The sequence below is a fragment of the Uloborus diversus genome, unplaced genomic scaffold, assembly GCF_026930045.1.
Source record: "Uloborus diversus isolate 005 unplaced genomic scaffold, Udiv.v.3.1 scaffold_308, whole genome shotgun sequence".
Taxonomy (NCBI): domain Eukaryota; kingdom Metazoa; phylum Arthropoda; class Arachnida; order Araneae; family Uloboridae; genus Uloborus; species Uloborus diversus.
The window spans coordinates 1-7871 of NW_026558470.1; the positions used below are offsets into that span (position 1 = coordinate 1).

At 41.0% G+C, this 7871-nt stretch overlaps 4 non-coding genes across 4 annotated transcripts; all 4 read right to left on the bottom strand.

Moving 5' to 3' along the window:
- Nucleotides 1-752: 752 nt before the first annotated feature.
- On the bottom strand, nucleotides 753-825 carry Trnag-ucc (transfer RNA glycine (anticodon UCC)). Its single transcript has one exon. It is a non-coding gene; the product is annotated as a tRNA-Gly (tRNA).
- A 5304-nt stretch (nucleotides 826-6129) lies between these two features.
- On the bottom strand, nucleotides 6130-6202 carry Trnag-ucc (transfer RNA glycine (anticodon UCC)). Its single transcript has one exon. It is a non-coding gene; the product is annotated as a tRNA-Gly (tRNA).
- A 494-nt stretch (nucleotides 6203-6696) lies between these two features.
- Trnag-ucc (transfer RNA glycine (anticodon UCC)) lies at nucleotides 6697-6769 on the bottom strand. The gene has a single exon. It is a non-coding gene; the product is annotated as a tRNA-Gly (tRNA).
- Nucleotides 6770-6978: 209 nt separating this feature from the next.
- On the bottom strand, nucleotides 6979-7051 carry Trnag-ucc (transfer RNA glycine (anticodon UCC)). Its single transcript has one exon. It is a non-coding gene; the product is annotated as a tRNA-Gly (tRNA).
- Between the last annotated feature and the right edge of the window lie 820 nt (nucleotides 7052-7871).

The following is a 7871-nucleotide window of genomic DNA, read 5'->3' on the forward strand; positions in this document are numbered from 1 at the left end:
AATAAAAACAAAAAATGCACCTCGGTTATAACTGATTTAAGCACTTCGAAGTCTACGGGTAGAATAATTAAACTGACATAGAATTTCCTTCCCTACGCAAATAATCCATGTTCGCAAAAGGAAGGAATTTAAAAAGAAAAAAAATAATTTTCAGTTTCGAGGAATCAAAAACACATCGACGATTTTCGTTCCGACTGGGACTCGAACCCAAGTCCACTGGCTCGGAAGCCGAGCGCTCTAGCCATTGGGCTATCGGAGCTCTGTCGGTCGGAGTCTTAAGCATAATAAAAACAAAAAATGCACCTCGGTTATAACTGATTTAAGCACTTCGAAGTCTACGGGTAGAATAATTAAACTGACATAGAATTTCCTTCCCTACGCAAATAATCCATGTTCGCAAAAGGAAGGAATTTAAAAAGAAAAAAAATAATTTTCAGTTTCGAGGAATCAAAAACACATCGACGATTTTCGTTCCGACTGGGACTCGAACCCAAGTCCACTGGCTCGGAAGCCGAGCGCTCTAGCCATTGGGCTATCGGAGCTCTGTCGGTCGGAGTCTTAAGCATAATAAAAACAAAAAATGCACCTCGGTTATAACTGATTTAAGCACTTCGAAGTCTACGGGTAGAATAATTAAACTGACATAGAATTTCCTTCCCTACGCAAATAATCCATGTTCGCAAAAGGAAGGAATTTAAAAAGAAAAAAAATAATTTTCAGTTTCGAGGAATCAAAAACACATCGACGATTTTCGTTCCGACTGGGACTCGAACCCAGGCCCACTGGCTCGGAAAGCGAGCGCTCTAGCCATTGGGCTATCGGAGCTCTGTCGGTCGGAGTCTTAAGCATAAAAAAAACAAATAATGCACCTCGGTTATAACTGATTCAAGCACTTCGAAGTCTACGGGTAGAACAATTAAACTGACATAGAATTTTCTTCCCTACGCAAATAATCCATGTTCGCAAAAGGAAGGAATTTAAAAAGAAGAAACATGATTTTCAGTTTCGAGGAATCAAAAACACATCGACGAATTTCGTTCCGACTGGGACTCGAACCCAGGTCCACTGGCTCGGAAGCCGAGCGCTCTAGCCATTGGGCTATCGGAGCTCTGTCGGTCGGAGTCTTAAGCATAATAAAAACAAAAAATGCACCTCGGTTATAACTGATTTAAGCACTTCGAAGTCTACGGGTAGAATAATTAAACTGACATAGAATTTCCTTCCCTACGCAAATAATCCATGTTCGCAAAAGGAAGGAATTTAAAAAGAAAAAAATAATTTTCAGTTTCGAGGAATCAAAAACACATCGACGATTTTCGTTCCGACTGGGACTCGAACCCAGGTCCACTGGCTCGGAAGCCGAGCGCTCTAGCCATTGGGCTATCGGAGCTCTGTCGGTCGGAGTCTTAAGCATAATAAAAACAAAAAATGCACCTCGGTTATAACTGATTTAAGCACTTCGAAGTCTACGGGTAGAATAATTAAACTGACATAGAATTTCCTTCCCTACGCAAATAATCCATGTTCGCAAAAGGAAGGAATTTAAAAAGAAAAAAAATAATTTTCAGTTTCGAGGAATCAAAAACACATCGACGATTTTCGTTCCGACTGGGACTCGAACCCAAGTCCACTGGCTCGGAAGCCGAGCGCTCTAGCCATTGGGCTATCGGAGCTCTGTCGGTCGGAGTCTTAAGCATAATAAAAACAAAAAATGCACCTCGGTTATAACTGATTTAAGCACTTCGAAGTCTACGGGTAGAATAATTAAACTGACATAGAATTTCCTTCCCTACGCAAATAATCCATGTTCGCAAAAGGAAGGAATTTAAAAAGAAAAAAAATAATTTTCAGTTTCGAGGAATCAAAAACACATCGACGATTTCGTTCCGACTGGGACTCGAACCCAGGTCCACTGGCTCGGAAGCCGAGCGCTCTAGCCATTGGGCTATCGGAGCTCTGTCGGTCGGAGTCTTAAGCATAATAAAAACAAAAAATGCACCTCGGTTATAACTGATTTAAGCACTTCGAAGTCTACGGGTAGAATAATTAAACTGACATAGAATTATCTTCCCTACGCAAATAATCCATGTTCGCAAAAGGAAGGAATTTAAAAAGAAAAAAAAATTTTCAGTTTCGAGGAATCAAAAACACATCGACGATTTTCGTTCCGACTGGGACTCGAACCCAGGTCCACTGGCTCGGAAGCCGAGCGCTCTAGCCATTGGGCTATCGGAGCTCTGTCGGTCGGAGTCTTAAGCATAATAAAAACAAAAAATGCACCTCGGTTATAACTGATTTAAGCACTTCGAAGTCTACGGGTAGAATAATTAAACTGACATAGAATTTCCTTCCCTACGCAAATAATCCATGTTCGCAAAAGGAAGGAATTTAAAAAGAAAAAAAATAATTTTCAGTTTCGAGGAATCAAAAACACATCGACGATTTTCGTTCCGACTGGGACTCGTACCCAGGTCCACTGGCTCGGAAGCCGAGCGCTCTAGACATTGGGCTATCGGAGCTCTGTCGGTCGGAGTCTTAAGCATAAAAAAAAGCAAATAATGCACCTCGGTTATAACTGATTCAAGCACTTCGAAGTCTACGGGTAGAATAATTAAACTGACATAGAATTTTCTTCCCTACGCAAATAATCCATGTTCGCAAAAGGAAGGAATTTAAAAAGAAGAAACAAAATTTTCAGTTTCGAGGAATCAAAAACACATCGACGAATTTCGTTCCGACTGGGACTCGAACCCAGGTCCACTGGCTCGGAAGCCGAGCGCTCTAGCCATTGGGCTATCGGAGCTCTGTCGGTCGGAGTCTTAAGCATAATAAAAACAAAAAATGCACCTCGGTTATAACTGATTTAAGCACTTCGAAGTCTACGGGTAGAATAATTAAACTGACATAGAATTTCCTTCCCTACGCAAATAATCCATGTTCGCAAAAGGAAGGAATTTAAAAAGAAAAAAAAATAATTTTCAGTTTCGAGGAATCAAAAACACATCGACGATTTTCGTTCCGACTGGGACTCGAACCCAAGTCCACTGGCTCGGAAGCCGAGCGCTCTAGCCATTGGGCTATCGGAGCTCTGTCGGTCGGAGTCTTAAGCATAATAAAAACAAAAAATGCACCTCGGTTATAACTGATTTAAGCACTTCGAAGTCTACGGGTAGAATAATTAAACTGACATAGAATTTCCTTCCCTACGCAAATAATCCATGTTCGCAAAAGGAAGGAATTTAAAAAGAAAAAAAATAATTTTCAGTTTCGAGGAATCAAAAACACATCGACGATTTTCGTTCCGACTGGGACTCGAACCCAGGTCCACTGGCTCGGAAGCCGAGCGCTCTAGCCATTGGGCTATCGGAGCTCTGTCGGTCGGAGTCTTAAGCATAATAAAAACAAAAAATGCACCTCGGTTATAACTGATTTAAGCACTTCGAAGTCTACGGGTAGAATAATTAAACTGACATAGAATTTCCTTCCCTACGCAAATAATCCATGTTCGCAAAAGGAAGGAATTTAAAAAGAAAAAAAATAATTTTCAGTTTCGAGGAATCAAAAACACATCGACGATTTTCGTTCCGACTGGGACTCGAACCCAAGTCCACTGGCTCGGAAGCCGAGCGCTCTAGCCATTGGGCTATCGGAGCTCTGTCGGTCGGAGTCTTAAGCATAATAAAAACAAAAAATGCACCTCGGTTATAACTGATTTAAGCACTTCGAAGTCTACGGGTAGAATAATTAAACTGACATAGAATTTCCTTCCCTACGCAAATAATCCATGTTCGCAAAAGGAAGGAATTTAAAAAGAAAAAAAATAATTTTCAGTTTCGAGGAATCAAAAACACATCGACGATTTTCGTTCCGACTGGGACTCGAACCCAAGTCCACTGGCTCGGAAGCCGAGCGCTCTAGCCATTGGGCTATCGGAGCTCTGTCGGTCGGAGTCTTAAGCATAATAAAAACAAAAAATGCACCTCGGTTATAACTGATTTAAGCACTTCGAAGTCTACGGGTAGAATAATTAAACTGACATAGAATTTCCTTCCCTACGCAAATAATCCATGTTCGCAAAAGGAAGGAATTTAAAAAGAAAAAAAAATAATTTTCAGTTTCGAGGAATCAAAAACACATCGACGATTTTCGTTCCGACTGGGACTCGAACCCAGGTCCACTGGCTCGGAAGCCGAGCGCTCTAGCCATTGGGCTATCGGAGCTCTGTCGGTCGGAGTCTTAAGCATAATAAAAACAAAAAATGCACCTCGGTTATAACTGATTTAAGCACTTCGAAGTCTACGGGTAGAATAATTAAACTGACATAGAATTTCCTTCCCTACGCAAATAATCCATGTTCGCAAAAGGAAGGAATTTAAAAAGAAAAAAAAATAATTTTCAGTTTCGAGGAATCAAAAACACATCGACGATTTTCGTTCCGACTGGGACTCGAACCCAGGTCCACTGGCTCGGAAGCCGAGCGCTCTAGCCATTGGGCTATCGGAGCTCTGTCGGTCGGAGTCTTAAGCATAATAAAAACAAAAAATGCACCTCGGTTATAACTGATTTAAGCACTTCGAAGTCTACGGGTAGAATAATTAAACTGACATAGAATTTCCTTCCCTACGCAAATAATCCATGTTCGCAAAAGGAAGGAATTTAAAAAGAAAAAAAATAATTTTCAGTTTCGAGGAATCAAAAACACATCGACGATTTTCGATCCGACTGGGACTCGAACCCAAGTCCACTGGCTCGGAAGCCGAGCGCTCTAGCCATTGGGCTATCGGAGCTCTGTCGGTCGGAGTCTTAAGCATAATAAAAACAAAAAATGCACCTCGGTTATAACTGATTTAAGCACTTCGAAGTCTACGGGTAGAATAATTAAACTGACATAGAATTTCCTTCCCTACGCAAATAATCCATGTTCGCAAAAGGAAGGAATTTAAAAAGAAAAAAAATAATTTTCAGTTTCGAGGAATCAAAAACACATCGACGATTTTCGTTCCGACTGGGACTCGAACCCAAGTCCACTGGCTCGGAAGCCGAGCGCTCTAGCCATTGGGCTATCGGAGCTCTGTCGGTCGGAGTCTTAAGCATAATAAAAACAAAAAATGCACCTCGGTTATAACTGATTTAAGCACTTCGAAGTCTACGGGTAGAATAATTAAACTGACATAGAATTTCCTTCCCTACGCAAATAATCCATGTTCGCAAAAGGAAGGAATTTAAAAAGAAAAAAAATAATTTTCAGTTTCGAGGAATCAAAAACACATCGACGATTTTCGTTCCGACTGGGACTCGAACCCAAGTCCACTGGCTCGGAAGCCGAGCGCTCTAGCCATTGGGCTATCGGAGCTCTGTCGGTCGGAGTCTTAAGCATAATAAAAACAAAAAATGCACCTCGGTTATAACTGATTTAAGCACTTCGAAGTCTACGGGTAGAATAATTAAACTGACATAGAATTTCCTTCCCTACGCAAATAATCCATGTTCGCAAAAGGAAGGAATTTAAAAAGAAAAAAAATAATTTTCAGTTTCGAGGAATCAAAAACACATCGACGATTTTCGTTCCGACTGGGACTCGAACCCAAGTCCACTGGCTCGGAAGCCGAGCGCTCTAGCCATTGGGCTATCGGAGCTCTGTCGGTCGGAGTCTTAAGCATAATAAAAACAAAAAATGCACCTCGGTTATAACTGATTTAAGCACTTCGAAGTCTACGGGTAGAATAATTAAACTGACATAGAATTTCCTTCCCTACGCAAATAATCCATGTTCGCAAAAGGAAGGAATTTAAAAAGAAAAAAAATAATTTTCAGTTTCGAGGAATCAAAAACACATCGACGATTTTCGTTCCGACTGGGACTCGAACCCAGGTCCACTGGCTCGGAAGCCGAGCGCTCTAGCCATTGGGCTATCGGAGCTCTGTCGGTCGGAGTCTTAAGCATAATAAAAACAAAAAATGCACCTCGGTTATAACTGATTTAAGCACTTCGAAGTCTACGGGTAGAATAATTAAACTGACATAGAATTTTCTTCCCTACGCAAATAATCCATGTTCGCAAAAGGAAGGAATTTAAAAAGAAGAAACATAATTTTCAGTTTCGAGGAATCAAAAACACATCGACGAATTTCGTTCCGACTGGGACTCGAACCCAGGCCCACTGGCTCGGAAAGCGAGCGCTCTAGCCATTGGGCTATCGGAGCTCTGTCGGTCGGAGTCTTAAGCATAATAAAAACAAAAAATGCACCTCGGTTATAACTGATTTAAGCACTTCGAAGTCTACGGGTAGAATAATTAAACTGACATAGAATTTCCTTCCCTACGCAAATAATCCATGTTCGCAAAAGGAAGGAATTTAAAAAGAAAAAAAATAATTTTCAGTTTCGAGGAATCAAAAACACATCGACGATTTTCGTTCCGACTGGGACTCGAACCCAAGTCCACTGGCTCGGAAGCCGAGCGCTCTAGCCATTGGGCTATCGGAGCTCTGTCGGTCGGAGTCTTAAGCATAATAAAAACAAAAAATGCACCTCGGTTATAACTGATTTAAGCACTTCGAAGTCTACGGGTAGAATAATTAAACTGACATAGAATTTCCTTCCCTACGCAAATAATCCATGTTCGCAAAAGGAAGGAATTTAAAAAGAAAAAAAAATAATTTTCAGTTTCGAGGAATCAAAAACACATCGACGATTTTCGTTCCGACTGGGACTCGAACCCAGGCCCACTGGCTCGGAAAGCGAGCGCTCTAGCCATTGGGCTATCGGAGCTCTGTCGGTCGGAGTCTTAAGCATAAAAAAAACAAAAAATGCACCTCGGTTATAACTGATTTAAGCACTTCGAAGTCTACGGGTAGAATAATTAAACTGACATAGAATTATCTTCCCTACGCAAATAATCCATGTTCGCAAAAGGAAGGAATTTAAAAAGAAAAAAATAATTTTCAGTTTCGAGGAATCAAAAACACATCGACGATTTTCGTTCCGACTGGGACTCGAACCCAGGTCCACTGGCTCGGAAAGCGAGCGCTCTAGCCATTGGGCTATCGGAGCTCTGTCGGTCGGAGTCTTAAGCATAAAAAAAACAAAAAATGCACCTCGGTTATAACTGATTTAAGCACTTCGAAGTCTACGGGTAGAATAATTAAACTGACATAGAATTTCTTCCCTACGCAAATAATCCATGTTCGCAAAAGGAAGGAATTTAAAAAGAAAAAAAAAATTTTCAGTTTCGAGGAATCAAAAACACATCGACGATTTTCGTTCCGACTGGGACTCGAACCCAGGTCCACTGGCTCGGAAGCCGAGCGCTCTAGCCATTGGGCTATCGGAGCTCTGTCGGTCGGAGTCTTAAGCATAATAAAAACAAAAAATGCACCTCGGTTATAACTGATTTAAGCACTTCGAAGTCTACGGGTAGAATAATTAAACTGACATAGAATTTCCTTCCCTACGCAAATAATCCATGTTCGCAAAAGGAAGGAATTTAAAAAGAAAAAAAAAATTAAAAAGAAAAAAAAAATTCAGTTTCGAGGAATCAAAAACACATCGACGATTTTCGTTCCGACTGGGACTCGAACCCAGGTCCACTGGCTCGGAAGCCGAGCGCTCTAGCCATTGGGCTATCGGAGCTCTGTCGGTCGGAGTCTTAAGCATAATAAAAACAAAAAATGCACCTCGGTTATAACTGATTTAAGCACTTCGAAGTCTACGGGTAGAATAATTAAACTGACATAGAATTTCCTTCCCTACGCAAATAATCCATGTTCGCAAAAGGAAGGAATTTAAAAAGAAAAAAAATAATTTTCAGTTTCGAGGAATCAAAAACACATCGACGATTTTCGTTCCGACTGGGACTCGAACCCAGGTCCAC